Below are 19,860 nucleotides of genomic sequence, written 5' to 3'. Positions count from 1 at the left end.
AGCCCATATTGAATGCATTGGAACCGAAGGAAAACATTTCTGCAAACCCTTGCGTTGCAGAAGCAGCTTCACATGCGGTTCTACTCCAGAGCCTTGCAGCCTCACATGTGGTGCCCCACAGGCAGCCCTTGGTGTGTGGGTGAAAGCAGCTGTGCTGCTGGGAGGGGAGGCACCAAGCAGTGTGTGCTGCTGTACCACGGGCTGTTTTGTTGGTTTGGGTTTTTTTTTGCTTCTGCCCGGTGAAATTCTCTTCTCTTTTCTGCCGTGTCTGAAATCAGTTGAAATGGATAACTGCGTTGTCCATGTTGCAGTGCCCGCTCTAAGGGATTTCTGATTGGGTTATGCAGTTTCTCAGTCTACCTCCTTGACTGCAGTAAAAAAATGATCTGAGGAGCTTGCAGCTGCTCTGTCACTGCTGGGCAACCTCTCGTGCAGGGGTTTGGTTATCCCAGCAAGATGCTGTAGATGTGTTGGGGCTCATGCTCGAAGATTTTTACTGTCAACCACTGGTTCCTGAGTGCTCTGCTGGTCCTGTTGTGCTGAGGGCTTTTATGATGTGTTCAAAGCCTCTCTTGCTTGGAAAACTTTCTTAGGCACAAAAACTGCAAGTGCATGTCTAAAACTGGTGATTTTTGAAGGGCGACACAAGTAAAAATTGCCAGAGCTGGTTGATATCACTTTGATCAAGTCAAACTTCTAAAAAATTTTATATCTCCTTCAGTATTCTGAAGTGCTAGTAGTTTTGAGGTACTTGCACTTGTGTTTGCGCTGTTCTGCTCCGTTCTCTTCTAGATGATGCTTTTTCCTTCTGGTTTTCTGGAGAGGGGGCAGCAGTGGAAAGCAGTAGGTGAATTTCACAGTGGATCCTCCCCAGGGTTTTGTGGGTTTTTTTTGTTTTTTGTTTTTTTTCTTGGCAACACTGAATTAATCGGGCTTCTCCTATGAAATGATGCCTAATGCTGCCCTTTGGGGCTCTGGCTTAGGGTTTTGCCTGTGCTCCTGCGAGCAGAATGAAGCTTTAAGTTTCACTGTTGCCCAGACATGTGCATGGCAAGCAGTCTGTCTGGAGGACATGAAATGAGATTAGCTCAAGCAACTGAGTCTTGCTTTAATGGGAGTGCTACAAGTTAGGGTGAAGATGGGGAACTGGACATATGCCACCTTGAGAAGGCATGGCTGCAGTTTTAACGGTAGCCCATATATGCATGTGTAGTAGTTTATATGTATGTGTATACGCACGTGTTTAAAAAATGCTCGAGCATCTTTGACAATGTAGAAGATGTCAATCTGTTGAAAGAAAATAGATAAGAGAAAGAAGCTGTGAGGGTGAAAAATGGCTGGTTGCAGCAGATAAGTAGTGGCTGGAAACGTCTTATCAGAAATCCTCTAGGCAAAGCAGTCGAGCACCCCTAGGGCTAAGAGAAGGCAGCTCATCCCCGTCAAACTAACCCAAGAAAATTGTGCAGTGAAGCCAATGTTCAGTTTTGCCAGATCTCGGCCTCCTTCCCAGCTGTTTACTGTAAAGTAATGCAACTGAACCTAGCAGCTTGGGCAAAGCAATTTGTGCAGAGAAAGGAGGGAGAGATGCTGGCTTACAGTAAGAACTGCTCATCCACAAAAAGCCCCCAGGCCCTTATAAAACCACCTGGCTCCATATGCAGGCTTATACCAAGCTAGCATTCATCTCTGCGGCTGGTAGCCTGCGCTACAGGGAAGTTAGTGCTTCAGTTGTCGAAACTACTGAGGACGTGATGGGGATGGCCTTGGTTGTGCTTCATACTCTGGTGCAGACTGTCCATGTAAATGGTCTCCAAAGGAGAACAGGCTTAAGTCCATCCTCAAAACTACTGGGAGGGCTCTATTTGTTTGAGATCTGAAGAATTCAAGTCAAATTCTGGGATTCAAATAGCATGATGATACTTTAGGGTCAAAATAGGAAAAATCACAGTAAAAAATCCTAGTTATGTGAGATTCCCATGCTGTTTCTCTAGCAAAGCTTCTTTGCTTGAAATCATTGCTGATAGTTATCATCTTTGCTGTGTTTTGCTCTGCGTTTTCAGTGGTATTAGCAACAAGAGCTTTACAGAATGTTCATTTCCATTTTGGTCTGATCTTACAGACTTTTTATCAATGCTAGATAAAAAATACTTATACCTACTGATGCCTTCTTTTAAAAGTTGGCCTGAATGCTTCAGGAAGGTCACTTCTGAAGTAAGCAATTCAAAAGGCTAAAAGCAAAGTTAGGTGTGAAACCAGGCAAGATCCTGTGGGGTTCATCAAATGCAGCATGGCCTTGAGTAGGAACAATCCTAAAGGGTAGGATTAGCAGAAGGTTAACATCACTAACAAGTGAATGTTCACCGATACATAGAGATAACCTGTTGATAAAATATCCAGCTGTGAATGCTTAATGTCAAAAGTAAGCATTTTCACAATGAGGTAATTTTGTTCCAAAGTGATTAGCTTGGAACCAAAAAATGGTCCTTCATGAGAGTTTCCAAGTCAGGTTTCAATTTAGAAAGGGCCCACTCGATAGTGTTGGATAGAGACCTGCCTGTTAGAAATAGGAACGACAAGCAGCTACTAAGCAGAAATCTCCCAATTGACTTTATTTTGCTTTTCATAGCAGATCCAATCCTATGTTAAGAGTGAATATGCTTTCTAACTTTTAAAATCTTTCAACGTGAAGGAGATCTGGTGGAAGCGCTGTCCTTCTTGCTTGCTTTTTCCTTTTTTCCCCCTAATAGTTACGCAGCAGAATTGAAGGCTCTCAGCACCAGCCAGCCATCTTCTTTCTGAATTACCACATCTGGAAAAAGTTCAGGCAAAGATTATTGTAAAATGGAGTTGCTGGGACTTCTGTCCGGTGCCTTCCGCACATCTGTAAGGCTGAGCTGGGAATTCTGGAAAATGAGCTTATGGGGGCTGAGCTCATAGCTATGCCTTGTTGTATGGCTTGTATGCTTCCTCCCACATCACCAGTAGGGCATTTTAGCTGAGTATCTGCAGCCCTAAATGGACTGTCACCTGAAATAAGGACCACAGGAAGAGTGTACTGAGTAAAGCAGCGATCGAGAGCTGCTGTTCAGTATTTTAACTTGCACTTGAATAGTCTTAGAAATTTTTTTATGTCTACTAAGAACCCTGAATCCAATTAAATATATCTAAAAGGCAAGGAGGCTGACAGAATATAAGGGAGCTTAATATGGAACATATTGCATCTCTTTGTTGACTCTGCTCCATTATGCATCGCCCATTTGTTTTCTTGATAGGAGACACTGTATTATCACTCCAAACAGACTTCTTCAGATGTCACTGAATCAAAATTAGAAGCTAAATCTTGCTGTTCTATACCTAGTGTAAGTTATTTCTTATGGCCAAAAATGCTGAGTATTTCAAATGTTCAAAACAAAGCCTGGAAACCTACGTAATGGTGTAAGTCTATCCATTTCTTTTGCCTCGATCTTACTATCCATTACCCTTATTTTTGAGGTGCATCTGCTGTTAGAACATTGCATACTTCTGTTTAGAGAAGCATCTTAAAAATCTTCAGTGGCACTAATTATGAGATGCTGGCCAAGTTATACTATAGTCTTATCAAAATTCCTGTTAGGACATCAGTGTATCATCAGTGTAATAGCAAACAATTTGCTTCATTAAAGCTATTTTTGAGAAAATAAACTGATTTAATAGGCAGCAAGTTTCCTTCTCCGTTCTTACTGTCAGTGCACCTTTTTAAATGTAAAATGTGGCTTCACTGTAGAAACCCATTAAAGAGAGATAATATTTCATTCAGGTAAGTATTGCCTTTCTGCTTAAAGGGAAAACACCATTGTGAGCTTAGTAAAGAATTTAATTTGATGTATATCTGCAGGAAGTAAGCCTTACATCAAAAAGTAAGTACCAGCAGCTGGGTTCAATATGGGATTTGACACTGTTTTCTATAAGCTCTTTACCAAATGTGTGCAGTTTCTGAAATAGCCACATGCCCACCTTATTATGATCCTTTCCTGGAAAGAGAAATACCTTTAATCTTAAATATGACATTCACATGCTTATTTTTTAAAGAATTGATTTAATATGAAGGATTTTATTTCCTGTTTTTTATTAAGATCCAGGTTCCTTGTCAAAGTACTGCCGTAAGTAACAAGCTATTGCACATCCTGTTCTTCATTAAAACAGGCAGGATATCAAAGTAAAAAACATAAGAAACATAAATGTAGAGGAATTTTAGGATTGAACTGTAATCTATACCATGCAAGTGACTTAATAAGGATCTCAAATGATAAAGGAATTCAAGTCTGGGCAACATAACCAGAGCAACTTACCCCCCTCATTCATGATCTAAACTACTATTTTTTTCCTGCACTATTAAAAACATCATGTTCTTGAATTAATATTTATGTTAACTTATAGAGAAGTTTTGAAGAGTTACACAACCATCAATTCCTAGCACTGTTACTGTTCATACACTTTTGTTTTTCAGGAAGTTAGTCTTCTTCAGTCATATCAGCACTATTTCTTTATAGATGAGTGAATACAAATATTCTCACAGATGGGTGGGATTAATTTTGGCAATTCTAATATTTACTGGAAATGACTGTAAATATTTGTTGTGGTTTTTTTTTCATGTGAAGTAAACCTGAGCTGTCCAGGAATGATACGTACTCATCCAGTCAGGACAGGCAGTAATTAGCAAATGCAGTTTTACTTGCACCTACTGAACACTTTCCTGCCAAGTATGGCTATGGAAGATATGAAATCTAGAATAGACACAGGGAAATGGAGAACATGGGTATATTTGCATATACGGATTCATGAGGTTTAATCTAGACATCATGGCTAGCCATAACAATGCAGGAATATCAGGACAGATGTCCATGCAGACTTGCAGCTAGAGGATATCTCTAGCAACTTTGGTGGGCTTGGATCAGATGTTTTGACTGCCTTGTCACTAATACTGTTAGTTATTTTGGCTGGCTGTAGTTAGTGTGAACATAGCTAGCAGAGCTGCGTACTAAGCTGGAAGTATGGCCTGATGCAGGTGAAGTTGAATTTATCCAGGTAAATATTCTTTGCTCTTTATTTCCATATTGCTTGAGAACAGAATCAAATTTCCACAAATCTAATAGAGCAAACAGAGGTAGAACAAAATAGCTTTCTATTGTTGTTCTTTGCAAATGTGCATGTGAGGAGGAGAATGACCTGAGCCAAACAGGAGCAAGTACGCTTGCCGCATCCACAAACCTGGAAGAGATGGGCAGCTTCTTTCAGGCATAGTTATGTGGTGGGCAGGGAGAGCTTGTAGCAGCTGGGGTTCAGTGTTGTAGGGAAATCACCCTTGTGTATGAGGTAACTAGAAGGAAGGCAGATACTTTGTGAAGTACTCTTAATGTAAAACAATACAAGAAAGGTAAAGGACGTGAAGGACAGACCAGGAAGGAGCTAAATATGTAATGGTGCAGGTGCCAACTTTTTCCTATAGCATATAACATAAACTGCTATTCATCTCTATTGCAATGAGTGCGAGCGCTTGCACTGGCAGCATGAGTGAGGAATGCATGTGAAGGCAGTGCTCCCTGGGAGCACAGCCTAGCAAAGGCTTAATCCTCTCTAATCCTCAATTTGAAAATTATACAGATACCTCAAACACTGAAGGAAGAATACATTAAGAGAACCCTTGAAGGAAATTAAAATAAATCCACAGGTGAAAATGTTGAGGGACAATGGGTTGCTGGAAGCAGACATTTCCAGCAACATCCAGGTCTCAGTTTTTGCTCCGTTTGTTTTTCTTTTTAAGGACTGCCTCTCCTAAAATGTAATGAAACCAAACTGAAGCGTGGAGTAATCCTGTTTCTTGAGCATGAGCACTGTTCCTGCTTTTTCCTTCTGAAGTGAGAATGTCCTTACAGTCTTGCAAGTCTAAGGCAAGTGTCCTTTATGCCAGTGGGGGATGTGCAAGTGAGAAGAGTTGAGGAAGGTTGGACAAGTCTGGAAATCAGAGCAGGGGTGATCAGAAGCCCACCTCATCCCAGAGCTGGAGGCTGGGTGCCTGCTGTGGCCTCATGGAAGGCTCTGGCATGCCTTGGGGTGGCTATGATGCAGGAGCAGCTCCAAAGGCTTGCCCTGTGCCATAGGAGTCTAGCAATTGCAAGTGTAATTCTTTGCTTGATTTTGCTTTGGTAGCAGGAGAAGGCAAGTGGGAATGCCAATCTTGTTCCCTTCTCAGGCTGCTTCTGCATCTTGCCTTCACCCTCTCACTGCATGTAGACTGAATTCAGAGGAAAGGAAGGAGACAGGACAGCCATTTGTGATAAAATAGGGCAGAGTAGCAAGGTGCTATATGCTTCACATTCCTCCAGTTCAGGGATGTATTTTCTAAGACAACATCTGGACTCCATTATAAGCAGTGTCATGAGTTCCATCCAAGCTCTGGTTTTCTTACTGTTTGCTTCTTGTGGACCTGTGTACAGTGGGAATGCACCAAATGGGAGAGGAACTAAAAGAGAAGTTGTCTTCCTTCACTGTCTTTATCTGATGCAGATAAAAAACTTACATTACTGTCCCATGGGGAGGTCTCCTTATCTGCAGATGCAGTTGGCTTTTGGTGAGAGGGTAGCCAGGATATTAATGCTGCTATTAAATGTGGCAGAGCTCTTCTGCCCAGGTCAAATACAGATTCTACCCTTGGATGTACTTATGCTGCTGCTGTTGCGGCAGCCAGGAAATGCGTGCATTAAAATGGAATGGGCAGGTGCCAAGGGAAGCATCAGCTGTCATGTCTCCAGTTTATATGGGTGTTGCACTATTTCTTCAAAAAGGGCAAAATGCAGCCCTAAGAAAATAGCTGTGATCTATTTCTAATGCCCACATGGGAAAATAAACAAAACAACCTTGTTTTTCTTAGGTAATTTTCCCCATCTGCACTTTTTTTTTTAAATGCTAACGCTATACAGCTTTCATAAAGCCCTGAAATAGGTCATGTTTTGCAACGAGAAGATGCTCACCAGTGTTCTGCTTATAGTCTTGTAGCAGCAAATGTAGGCAATGTATAAAAACATGGCACATGTGTAAATTTGCCATCTCATTGCTTTTGCTGCTCTGGCTCTATTGTCAGTAATAATACCACAGCAAGGATGGTTGGAGGGAAGCCAAACATTTATTTAGGCTTTGATAGTATGTTGGCAGCTGTGTGATCTTTGTTAAATTCAGAAATGCAAAGTGTAGCTTGTTTGTAAGAATCAGATGAGACTGTTGGAGCAGATGCCTTTTGCAGCAATACCGGCGAGCTGTGACACATGTAAATGGGGCTGTTCGACCACTTGTCCATGTATATTGAGATTTGCTTGGTCTCTGGAGCTTTTTAATTAAGTTGGGATTCAGTGTTACACAAATGAAACACTGTGAGCTTGGACAATGGCAATATGCTTTTCCACATCCCTGCTTGCTGGGCAGCCCCTCTTCTGGAGGCAGAGAGCACACTGGATAAGCATTAGTCCAAGCTGGGACTCCCATAATGGTAATCTTTGAAGAGAACATGCAGATATGTTATTTTCCAATTAGTTAGCCCTCTGCATGTGTTGTGTGGTATGTCTGTAGTTAATCTTTTGTGAGAAGGTCTGGAGGTAGTGGCAGCAGTGGTTTGTAATTACTGTATTTGCAAAAAGTGGTGAAGATGTTGCTCCTTTCTCTTTCCTTGTGCTGTGGCTGGTGTGGCCAAACTAAGTGAGGATTTCTATAAACATGAGTATGCTGTTGTGTGAGTGTTTTGTGAGAGTGACAAATTCTGTATTTACATGGCTGGGAATGTGGTTTCTTATATCATCAAAACCTGTAAAGCATTTTTTTTTAAAGTAGTTTTGAAGGGATTTTTAAACAATGCAGAAGAAATGGGGTGGAAATGGTTAAATGACTGTGTGCAAGTGTGTGAGCATCCTAAAGCTTGCCACAGTTTCTGCTGATGGAGAGGAGTAGTGTAGTAGTGATTAGCCCCAGCTCTGGCTGCAGTTGGTCTTTAAGTGGAAAGTGGTCTTGAAACTTCTTCTTACTCAAAAGAAAATGAGAAGTAACTGTTCCAAAGCATCTGTGCTCCTTTGCCATTGCACGTTTACAGCCAGCTGGGTGCACTAATAGCCAGAATCGCACAGTTGAGCAGATAAGCAGACTTAGAGCATCAGACTGGCTTGAAAGTGCTTAGCATTTATTCATTGTTCTTAGTGTATGTAATTTTATTTCTGTAGTCAACTGGGGTATTGAGTTGTGATTAATTGCACTGATAGTTGCTTGCTGTGGCTGGAGTGTGGAAAGGAAGAGAGTTCAAATACATAAACTGCATAAACTAAGGAAAAGTCCAAGGAGTGCATTAAACTGCACAAGCAAGATTAGCTCCGCCAATCAGAGGCAGAATGCAGGATATTAAGAGGACCAGAATACTTTTAAAACGAGAACAACCAAGTTGAACAGTAAAAACTGGTCCAGGAAACCGCTTATCTTTTGGGTCTCGTTGGTCCCCTTGAGACTCCCAGAGCCACGCTTTCTCCTTTGAAATAGCAAAGTGGCCCAGAGCCACTGTCGTGCAGAACTGCAAGGTCAACTATAAAAGCTGTGGGTTGCTGAACTCAGCAGCTATTTTTGTTGTTGAGGTTGGTCTCTATATGCCAACATGTTCCAGCTGAAATGTAACTTGCCCGGGAAATTAGTTAGTGTGCACACAAATACAGGATTATAATTACTGCTACAGAATGCTGCTCACTGGAGAATTGAGCTTGGATGGGAAAGCTAGTCTGTTTCTTTGCCCATTTTATTTGGAAAGAAAGGCAGCAGTGAAAGCTGCCAATATTTTGATGTCAGCATCCTTTGTTTTTTCTGGCTATCTGAGACCCCTTTGATTCTCCTGCTGCCAGAAATGTTTGCTCTGGCCGTGTTCTTTCTTTCCTAGCAGATCAGCTATTTATCCACAAGTTGTGAGAATCAAAGTCTTACATTTGATGAACTTTAGAGAGTACATCTCTTAGACACCTGTTTCTGCAGAGACCTCCCTGTGTTTTTACACATGTAAATCAATTTGTAAAGCACAACAGTAGGTGGTCCATGTAGAACCCAAATGCAGGTCCTCTGCCTTTGCTCAGCAGTGACACTCCACTTGGCACTGTATTTCTGGATGTGTAATGTTAATTAAATGCAGTGACTGGGGTATGCTGACACAGTATTTTCAGGTATCAGCTTACAGTGCTGAAATATGTAATTCATGGAACTGTCCTGCTGCTTCTCTGGGGGTAGGTGGGTGAATGTGGATAAGTGTCCAGCTGTAAACAACTCTGAGTAGTTGCTAAGATATATCATCATAAGTCATATTTTGTGTTTTGTTTTGTTTGCATGCTTTGTAGCTCTGCAGTGTCTTACAGTAAGTTTTGAGGTGGGACAGAACAAAAAACTTCCCACAAAGCAGGGAGCCCATGTTAGTCAGTCCGGTTATTCTTGGTACTAGAAGCTCCAGCTATAATCTTCTAGGAGACAAATCATATTTTATATTATACAAGAAGAATATATTAATTTTTCATATTTGTCTAATTTTTCTTGTCTGACCATCTGTATATATAAAGTATTAGTGAGATTAATCTTGTGATAGTTGAAATCCAGTAGGATGTTTTTAGTTGAAACACACATAAATAACTGAACTAGTATCACACCATAATCCAAAGCACTGATTTACATTACAGTCATATATCAGAATCTTTCTTTTGTTTTATCAGAGATGTTTCATAACATTTAATGATTACAACAGTGTAGGTGGTAGGTTGAAATTGCACGTTGTGCAAAGGGTGCTGCTGATGTAGGAAATTGCTTTTTGTCTCCACAGATCAGAATGCTAAATCATTTAAGAATTGGTACGTATCCAAAATGCGTCTGTTGACCCAGATTCTGTCCTCTGATAACAAGACTGAAGTGATTGTTTTTCTGGGAACCCAGTAGATTTTCTTTACATTAGTAGAAGTGCCAATAAGTGCTTGCTGGGGGATTTGTAGGATACTGCTCTTCTTAAAGAATGCGCTCGTGAAACTCGCCTTTGTGTTATCTCCTCTTACATTTCTGATTTGGGAAATACTATGCCAAGAATTTAATAGCCACACTAGCATTCTAACAAAGACATTGGGGGGAAGGGGGGGAGGAAGGGGGAAATGTGTTCTGGGCAACTGCCCATAGTAATGTAATGCTTCCGGGGCAGCGAATATTGTGTAAATGCCGTGAACCGAGTGCTTATAATGCTGACTCCTTGAAAAACACCACGTATCCTTTTTATTTATACTTGCACAGAAAATGATGGGGGGAAGATCTGAGGATCCTATGTGAATGCTGTTATGTATGCTCTATTCTGTGTTTTCATGAATGGAATTCCACCCACTTCCTTAGTTTTCTCCAGTAGTTTCTTCTTACGATGTCTATGCTCTTTCTTGCTGACTGAACACATGTTCTCTGAGAACTAGTCCTGGCATGGAGTTCTGTACTGTGACCTGCAAAGAGTCAGCTGCTGCACAGTCATAGCTCCTTTCCCTCATGGAGATGTATTTTTATCTCTGTTCTTTGTAGAAAAGTGTAAGCCCTGTATAATGAAAATACCAGATGTTTGCCTTTAGACAGAATTTGCGTTATCATGGCTTCCAAGCTGCCAGGAAAGTCTGGACTCCAGCAGTGGGTTATTTCCCTACTGAGAGAGAATTGAGCAGACACATGCATGGGACAGTTTATCCCAGTCTGTATTTATTCATAATAATCTACACTTCCCTAGATATAAAATACACTAGGGCAGAACAAGTAGAGGTTACAGCTCTTGGAGCTGAGGAAAACATGCTGCTTCTGTCTCCTGCTGCCTAGTTTCTTATTGAAAATGATACCAGGCACTGAGATTCAGCTCAACTGCTCCAAGAGCCAGATCAAAGCAGTATTTATAGGCAAGCCTGCAACATGAACCCAGGAGGAAGGAAATATTGATTGCATCACATTTCCTTGCTCTACCTGCAGGAGAAGGGCAGCACGGTGCACCCAGGGGATGTAGCCTGTGGTGCTCTCAGGGTTGCCTTGTCTTTCTCACAGACTCTATATGACCCCATGGATCTGCTGGAGGTGCAGGATGCTGAAGGCTGTCCTGGCTGGTGATGGGCCCTCTGTCCAGGTCATAGAATCATAGAGTGGCTTAGGTTGGAGGTGACCTTAAAGATCATCTAGTTTCAACATTGCTGCCATTGGCAGGGTTGCCAGCCACTGAATTAGACTGTCCAGGATCCCATCCAATCTGGCCTTGAATACTTCCAGAGATAGGCATCCACAACCTCTCCGGGCAAGCCATTCCAGCACCTCACCACGCTAAGTAAAAAATTTCTTCCTAACATCTAACCTAAATATCCCTTCTATTAGTTTAAAGCCAGTCCCCCAAGTCCAACTGCTAGTAGACTGTGTTTAAAAAAAAAAAAAAAAAAAGTCAGTCCCCCTCCTGCTTGAAAGTTCTCTTCAAGTGCTGGAGGGCTTCAATGAGGTTTCCCTGGAGCCTTCTCTTCTCCAGGCTGAATGAGCCCAGCTCCCTCAACCTTTCTTTACAAAAGAGGTGCTCCAGCCCTCTAGATCATCTTTGTGGCCCTCCTCTGGACCTGCTTCAGCAGCTCACCATCTTTCTTGTGCCAGGAGCCCCAGGCCTGGTTGCAGTACTCCAGGTGGGGCCTCACAAGGGCTGCATACCAGAGGACAATCATCTTCCTTGCCCTGTTGACCACTTCACTTTTGATGCACCCCAGGATACTCTTGGCCTTCTAGGCTGCAAAAGCACACTGCTATCTCATGTCCAGCTTTTCATCCATCAGGACCCCCAGGTCCTTCTCTGCAGGGTTGCTTTCAATGAGTTATTTTTGCAGTCTGAACTCTTACCTGGGATTGCAAGATTGAGGTAAAGAGCTCGTTAAATACCTCAGCCTTCTCTGTGCTGAGGTCATAGTAGGTCAGCTCTCCCTTTAAATTTATCGGGGGGGGGGGGGGGGGGGGCAGGGTGTCTGCTCTCCTTTGCCTGTGTCTTCTGCCCAGTGTATCTAAGGAAACCCTTCTTGCTGTTTTTCACATCCCTTGTCAAGTTCAGTTCCATCTTTGCCTTAGCTTTCTTGATTCCATCCCAGCACATCTGGACAGCAGCCCTGTATTTTTCCAAGGTGATCCATCCCTGAATCTAAAGGGTTGGTTCATTGCTGTATGAAAGGGGCTCCAGTAGGGCTATTCATGTCATCCACTTACAGCATTACAGTTCATTAGTAGATAGTGTTGAGTTAACATTTTGATTATTTGGTTCTTCCTTTATTTCATGGCTATTTTCTGAGTTCTGCCATTTTGTACAGTGGATCAATGATGAAAATTTGGTCACAGTTGTTGGATAACTTGCAACAAATGAGATTTGGAAGAAATGAAATTCTTCCTTTCTTCAGTAGATATTTCCAAGAGGCTCTGTGGCCACATACTGTGCTCATGCAACTCCTGTGACACCTGAGCTGGAGCTGGTGTGGGGCCTGGGCAGCCCAAGCATGAACAGAGCCTGCTGGCAGCTGTCAGTATCCATCTACAGAGGCATAACCAGTAACATTCATTGTGCTTATGAAGACCCCTTGCTGGCAAATGCATTCAGTCTTTTGAAACAATAGATCTTCAAACTAATTAAAAACACTTCCCCAATGATATTACATACTTGAGAAATAAACAAACTGTAAAACAATCAGCAAACACAGCAGTATTCAGCAGTATTCATTTAGAAGTGTATCTGCTGGAGCAGAGGGTAGAGAATGAGCTCGATTTGGGGCTGGAGAGTATTCTGTGCTCCTGGGATCACCACGCAGGAGCTGGGATGGGTTGCAGGCTCAGCACAGAGCTCAGAAGAGGCAGGTGGCAGATGAGTGAAAAACCCCATCTGGCAGGAACCAAGGAGGTGACACCAGGAGCTTTAGGCTCCAGCAGTTCATCGGAGCATCCATTTAGTAGGTAGTAATTACAGGAACACAGGTCATGGAGAATCTGACTGCTGTTCCCCTAGACTCTGATCTAGCTTGTCTACGAGTCATTTGTAACTCTATCTATGGTGAGGGCTGTGCAGGGGAGTCACAAGGGAAAGCTGCAGCTTGGGGAGCTGCACTCAGGGCTGCCATAATGCCAGTGGCCTGTACTAGCTAATGCAGGCCAACAGGACAGAAGAATGGACATCTCTCACTCACTTTCTTGTACCAAGGGAGATCTAAAAATGAGTATTTCCCATTATTTTGTTTAAAAATAATGAAGAACTGTAAAGCTGAAAACTATTCATGCCTTGTTTGGCTTGGACTTTGTTTGGAGAGGATGTGATGAGGACTTATATTTGAAAACTGATTGTCTAAATGAGTCCCTTTGGACTGATCAGATCTGAAGGAGTGAGTTCAGCTTGTCAGAGCTATATCAGTCCATTGAGAGTCCTGTCTCCCCTGGAATGAGGACAAGGCAGCTCTGACCTACTCAGCAAGCAATTACGTACCAAAAATTGAATAAGCAGAGAATGCAGAACACATTCTGTACTGCTTACTTGTTTTACGTTCAAAATGTGAAACTTTACCTTTTTTACTTTCTGTAGTTATCGATGATTGTTTAGTAGCTAACAACCTTGTCCTCCAGAGGGATAGAAATCAAGTTTTAAATGTGTAACTGCATGACACTGTTTGCTAATAGCTATGTGGTTATATGGGTGAGCAAAAGGTTTTGCTCAAATGACAGCTTCAGCACTGCAAAACTTTGTGCACGTATTTCTGCAGTACGAGAATATGGCTCAGATACTGGTCATACACTGACCAGAGAAAAATGCTTTGTGTGTTATAGCCTGCCTTCTTGCTATATGTGTGCACCATACCTCTGCTGGCTTGTCTGTGAGCTCCTGTGTATGTATTGTCTTAGAGAGGCAAGCATGACTGTTTGCTTGGATGCAATCAAATAAGTCAGTTCTGATCAGTCGAGCAGAAAAAATTAAGAAAGTATATAATTTTTCTTTTTTTTTCTTTTTTTTTTTTTTTCTCTCAAACAGTTGTTATTTTCCTAGTCTCACACGTTGCTTGAATTTCTTTTGTCATTGGCAGATTTTCTCCATAAGACTAATTAGCATGATAGCTGCTCACTTACTAAATGCTGTTTTCTGAAACGTTGTCCTGTGTGGACAGGCTGCTGGTGTCCAAGCAGTATGAAATACCTTGGCCCAAGTGACACAAGGCAGTGATGAGAACAGTGTTTACTTCCTGGGCACCTGAAGGTGGCAACCTAAACAAGATGGTGCTTATAGGAAAGGGTAATGCCGTATTAAATCAGCTGGTGTATAGTCACAGAATACAGACGAAGCTTCAGACTAAATAAATAAATAAAGCTGAAGTCCTAACATTGAAAGATTCCTGAATGTTCCTGAAAATGACCTCAAGGCTCCACGTCTGCTCTTAGCTTTGCCTTGTGTCCCTTCGGTACCTGGACTGCAGTAGTCTGACAGGCTGAATTTAGGAGCAAATGCTGACCTACTTTAAAATTTTATGTCTGCAGCTGCAGTTACCAAAAGATGGTGTTAAATGTGTGTGTTGTTACTAACAAAGTATAATGTGCTATTTTTTTTATTCATTTGAGGATTCTCTTCCCTACCTAAGCTTTGCATTGGCTGAATTTGCTGTAGCAGCGCCTGGTTCGTAATAGCAAGGTTTTATTGGTAACTGCAGTTTGCACAGGAACAATGAACTCTTTGTCACGTTGAAGCATTTTGATTAGATGAGCTCAGTTGAAAATGAAAATAAATTCTTCCAACTTAGGAAAGGTATCATCTGAGTTATAGTTGGGTCAGGTCAGAGCTGAGTGTGTATTCTAAGTAATTCCCCTGTGGAATTATTACCATCACCATAATAATATCTCAGTGGAATAAAAATGGAGGTATTTGTCCTGATAGCCTTTCACTTTTTATTTGGAAAATCATTAAAGTTACATTATCTCAAGGTTTATGGAGGGAAGGTAACACCTGCTCCAGGAATCTACTGAAAAGTTATCTCAAGGGGAAAACTATTGAAGTAGAAATTAGACAGATATTAAAACCAGACCACTGTTTTCCTCTGTGACAAAACTCAGTCTTGAGTTGCGTAACGCTCCAAGTTAGTCAGAGCTGGTGATGGTGAGAACATCACACTGTCTGCCCACAGGAGCGTACATGTGGTGTGAAGCTGGTTATTACCAGGGTGAGGTGTTGGTTCTAGTGAGAAGTTCAGTCGCTGCTCTTTCTCATGTCGTTTGTTTTCCCCAGTATGTCAGCTGCGAAGATAGAAATCTGTAACTCATTTCTTTTTCTAGTCATTGTCTAGAATGATCTGTGTTTGAGCCCTTGAACGTTATGAACTTTGTCTCCTCATCTACACTGAAAATTCAGTTTTAAATAAGTCTCCTGTCATTTTATACCCTTCTTTTCATTCAGCCTCTGGAAAAATGTGCTCACCAGCTCTTCCTTCCATTTTGGGCTTAAAATATCTGCATGCTTCAGCTCAGCATTTGATGCTTTCCCTGATAGCATCAATGTATATGTGGAATGCTATCTAGTATCCTTCAACATAGTATTTTACTGAGTCAAAACAATATATATATTTTAAAGTAATGTAGCTGTGGCTTTCAAGTCGTGCTTCAATGTTAAAGGAATGCTTCTTCCCTTGTGTCTGATGTGTGAAAAATCCTTTTGGAGGTGTTTCTAATTCTCATCTCCTGGGTTCTGTATAGAATTATTTTTCTATGAACTAAGAGGAAGTTTTTAGGTTTTGATGCTTGCATTTCTGCTTGCCCTAGTTTTCTTTGAGCATGAAGAAGTTAATCCTCTCCTGAAAGAAGTCAGTTGCATTTCCTTGTGTAGAGAAAGCTGATTTTAATACTGCTTCACTTCCTTGCACTCCAGAATGACAGTGCCAGTTTTGTTGGTGTGACTATTTTAGGAGATAAAGGCAAAACTGAGGAATTAGTACTTCATTTCCACTGAAAGCTGGAAGAAACAGTGGCCTTCAAAAGTTGATGGAGACTTTTTTTTCTGAAATTCTTGCAGTTCTCCCTCCTCAAAAAATAAAATTAAAAAATGTCCCAGACAAGTTCTCAAATGTCTGCAACACTTGGTGTGGAAGTGACTGTTTTCAGCAGGGACACATGCATTGCTGATAACATGGTGTTCAAGGATTTAGATGTGGAAGCTGGGAAAAAGTGTTTTCTTGAAGGGAGAGATGTCTAATAGCAGCACTGACAAACAATGCAAGCACAAACCAAGACTCCATTAGTTTGTTTTTAATCTTTCTTTATAAACTTCAGATTCTGGAAGATAGAACACAATCATTTTAATTAAATGACTTCTTGTACTTTTTTTTTTGCAAGAGGTTTGCATAGCTCGTAAGGACAGGATTACCCTGCCTGTACAATGCCTGCAAATGACAGATCAGCATCGTACCACATGCCATTCATTGCTGTGACTCATCTGCAAAAGTGAAGTTTGGAATGACGATTGGCAGAATGCTTCAAATCTCTACAGGAAATACCTGTTTATATAAAATTGGAGATTTTTGATTTCCTACTTAATCCTTTGGACTAACTCTTTTTTAGTTTTATTATTTTAATTTTGGGTTATTCTTTTTCCTATTAGCTGTCACTGCTGGGGAGGAAACCTGTTTCAGAGAAGTGGAGGTGTCATGCTGCTTGCATGCAAATGCTCTTATCATAGCTGCTCGTGTGTCCTGGCGTGGGGTGAGGTGAAGCTACTGTCACCTACTTTTTCCTCCTTCTGAAAGGCACGCAGGGTTTGCAGCTCTGCCTGGCCTGGCATGGTAGCATCCTACTAGAAACTGTAAACATCAGGAGCCAACTTGTGCTTCTTCCTTAAACTTCTTGGTTTCGTAGCAGTCTGTCATTAATTAGACCAATAATTGATAGCACGTGTTGTCTGAGTAAATGGTTTATTTTCTTTAGCACAGAAGGTGGCAAGGAAACCAACAGGCCTTACGTCGTATGATAACTTTCCTGGTTTTGTTTCCTTCCTTTTTTCTCCACTGGAACTTCTCACATAAGCCTGCATGTGTGCCCTGGTGTCAGCCTTCTGCACGCAGAAGTAATCTGTGTGACACTGTAATCATTGCCAGTGGCTCCTATCCAGGGCGGTGGGATCAACTATTTCTCTAGAAGGTTACATATGTGTTGCTATTAATTTTACAAATAAATACAGAAAGGGAAGCGTGGATGATGGATTCTATTTGTGAAGGAAATTTTTTTCCCCAAAAACTCCCACCAGAATTTATTTTTCCCATTCCTCCACTGGTTTGTGAGGAGGGGAGGACGTGCTTCTATTGTTATCATTGCTCACCTTGGAAGGTGAGATGTAGGATTTTGTAGCGTTCTCCTATGTCAGTTGCTTTTGCGTCATCTCCTAAGGAAATTCTGTAGTGTGTGTGGACTGAGAGAGGCTGAGGGAGAGATGGTTACTTATTTTAGTGCGCTGATACTATTTCACAGCGGTCTCCTTGAGTTTAGCTCCAGTCTCATTGAGTTTAGCATGTAGCTGGCAGGTCCCAAAGGCAAAGATTTTGTGCAGATGAGTTTTACGTGTATGTGGATTAATTTCTTAAGTGAGGAACTACAAGCTTGTATTCTAGTGGATCTTTGTCAGTTGTTGTAACTCTGAATTTGAATTGTAGGACAACTGCGTCCTCCAAACAGCTTCTTTTTATTTCCTAGCAGGTGAATGTTGCAACAACTTTGGGAAAAAAAAAAAATAATAATCCCTAACTGCTTAATTAGTGTGGACATCCGGTCAGTGTCCCACGGGGCTGCTGGGCTTTTCCTTTCTCTTCGTCCGAGAGAGAACACAGCTGCAGCATGGTGTGAGTGATGTTTCCAGACCATCCTTTTGAAAATCTGCCATAAAGTAACTTAGGTGAGCCTCTCAGCGCTGCTCCTGCCTTTGCTGGCTGTTCATGGGCTCTAGAAAAAGCAGAGCTTGAATGCCCTGCAGGCATTTTCAGGGAAAGGTTTTCTAGCTGAGGTGTGCAGGAAGCACTCAAGAGGAAATGCACAGCCATCCCTGCTGCCATAATACAGAGCAGCCCAGGGTCATAGGAGCACAAAGACAGTTTAAAGTCATTGAGGCATAGATTTCTTTGGGAAAATACTTAAGCTCTGCTTCAGAGTGATTCAAATCGACTGCCAGCCCTAAGCAGCTTCAAGACATCCAAGCTACCTTCATTGTTCATTTATTCTGGCACAACTAAACAGAGCCTTTCTCCTCAGTTAAGACACGAGAGCTTGTGAGCTTTGCACTCATCCATGAGATCACATACTGGGTCTCAGTTTCAGATCTCAGCAGTAGCAGCTGGTGGAATAAAAGGATTCCTTGCAATAGCACCACATCCATGTGCCGGTGCCTATGCTGGGGGAGCAGCGGCTCTCAGCTAAGCCCTGCAGTCTTGGTGCTCTGCTCATCCTCTCTGCAGCACTGCCAGGAGTGGTTTCCTGCCTCTGTGTGCATCGGTTGCTTTTGAAGAAAAATCATAATGCAGTAGGAGCTGGTGCAGTCTTGTTTGTGTCCTGGGATGAGCACGCTGGGCTGCACACTGAGAATGGCTGCTCTGCTCTACAGTTAAATCTATCCCTGCTCTATCCCTGTGCTGTGCCTTTCTGAGCCTGGAAACTCAGTTATTGAGAGCCGAAGGATCACAGCATAATTCAGGTTAAAAGGGACCTTGGGAGATCATCTAGACTCCCCGTGTGCTCCAAGCAGGTCAGCTCTGAATTTTGGTCAGTTGAGTAAAGATTGCAAGCTTTAAAGCATGACTGCCATCTGCCACAGCCCCTCAAAATTGACAGAAAAAGAGAAGCTACTGGGGCTGCTGCTGCTGCAAAGCAAGAAGGCCCACAGTTTGGAAGGAAAGCAAATGGCAATCATCAAAGAGGCTATTTATTGCATTACTAAAAATGGTGTTTTAAAAACCACTGATTTGGACCATGATGAAACCTTTAAAGGAGAATTGCTTTCTGCTGGGGAATCTTCTGGGACTTGGTTCTCAAAACAAGGCATTTACATAATCATTGTCAGCATGCAAATTCCTGATTTTTTTTTTTTTTTTTTAAGCATAAAGGGCACATCAGTGTTTAGTGATGGGGATCCTGATGTGCATTTTTTTTTTTTTTGTCTCCCTCAGCAAAAGAAACATTATGATATTATTGATATGCTGCTGAAATTTAAACATACTCATAGTAGGAGTAAATCTATTTCCTGCACATCTGTTTTTATCTATCTGTAGTTTTGTGTATAGGTGCAATCTGTATACATGGGCAATCTATATTGTTGCTAAGGTTGCTTAGCTGCTGAGTAATACGCGTTGAGAAACATGCTGTCAACCTATACCCTGTACATTCTATTCTGTCTAGAGACAATTTAATAAAAACAGGTGCTTTTCCATAAGAAAAGTTCAGCAGCCATAAAGAAATATGCACAGCATGTTTCCATTACGTCTTTACATATCTTGTAATTAAAGATGTGCCAAACTCCTCAAAAATAATTCACTTGGTCAGTGAACCACATTATTCAGTGATTTGCAGATATCACAAAAGAGAGAGCTCAGGCATTTTGATTCACTCTGCAAATCAGCATTGTACTCCACCACATTATGTCTTAGCGTTGCCCAGCAAATTGACTTTTGTTGCTTCACACTACATTACTATGCATCAGGTCAAAGTTACACAATTTTTTTTCTGATCAGATGCAAAGTGTTAGGTGGCAAATATTGAAATTGCAAGAAATTTACTCAAAAAGCTATTTCCAAGGTAGATCTT

The sequence above is a fragment of the Lagopus leucura genome, unplaced genomic scaffold (genome assembly GCF_019238085.1).
Source record: "Lagopus leucura isolate 7727_CA_CO unplaced genomic scaffold, USGS_WTPT01 Super-Scaffold_100017, whole genome shotgun sequence".
Classification (NCBI taxonomy): Eukaryota; Metazoa; Chordata; class Aves; order Galliformes; family Phasianidae; genus Lagopus; species Lagopus leucura.
The sequence above is the reverse complement of the archived record's forward strand: the minus strand, read 5'-3'. Positions refer to the sequence as shown.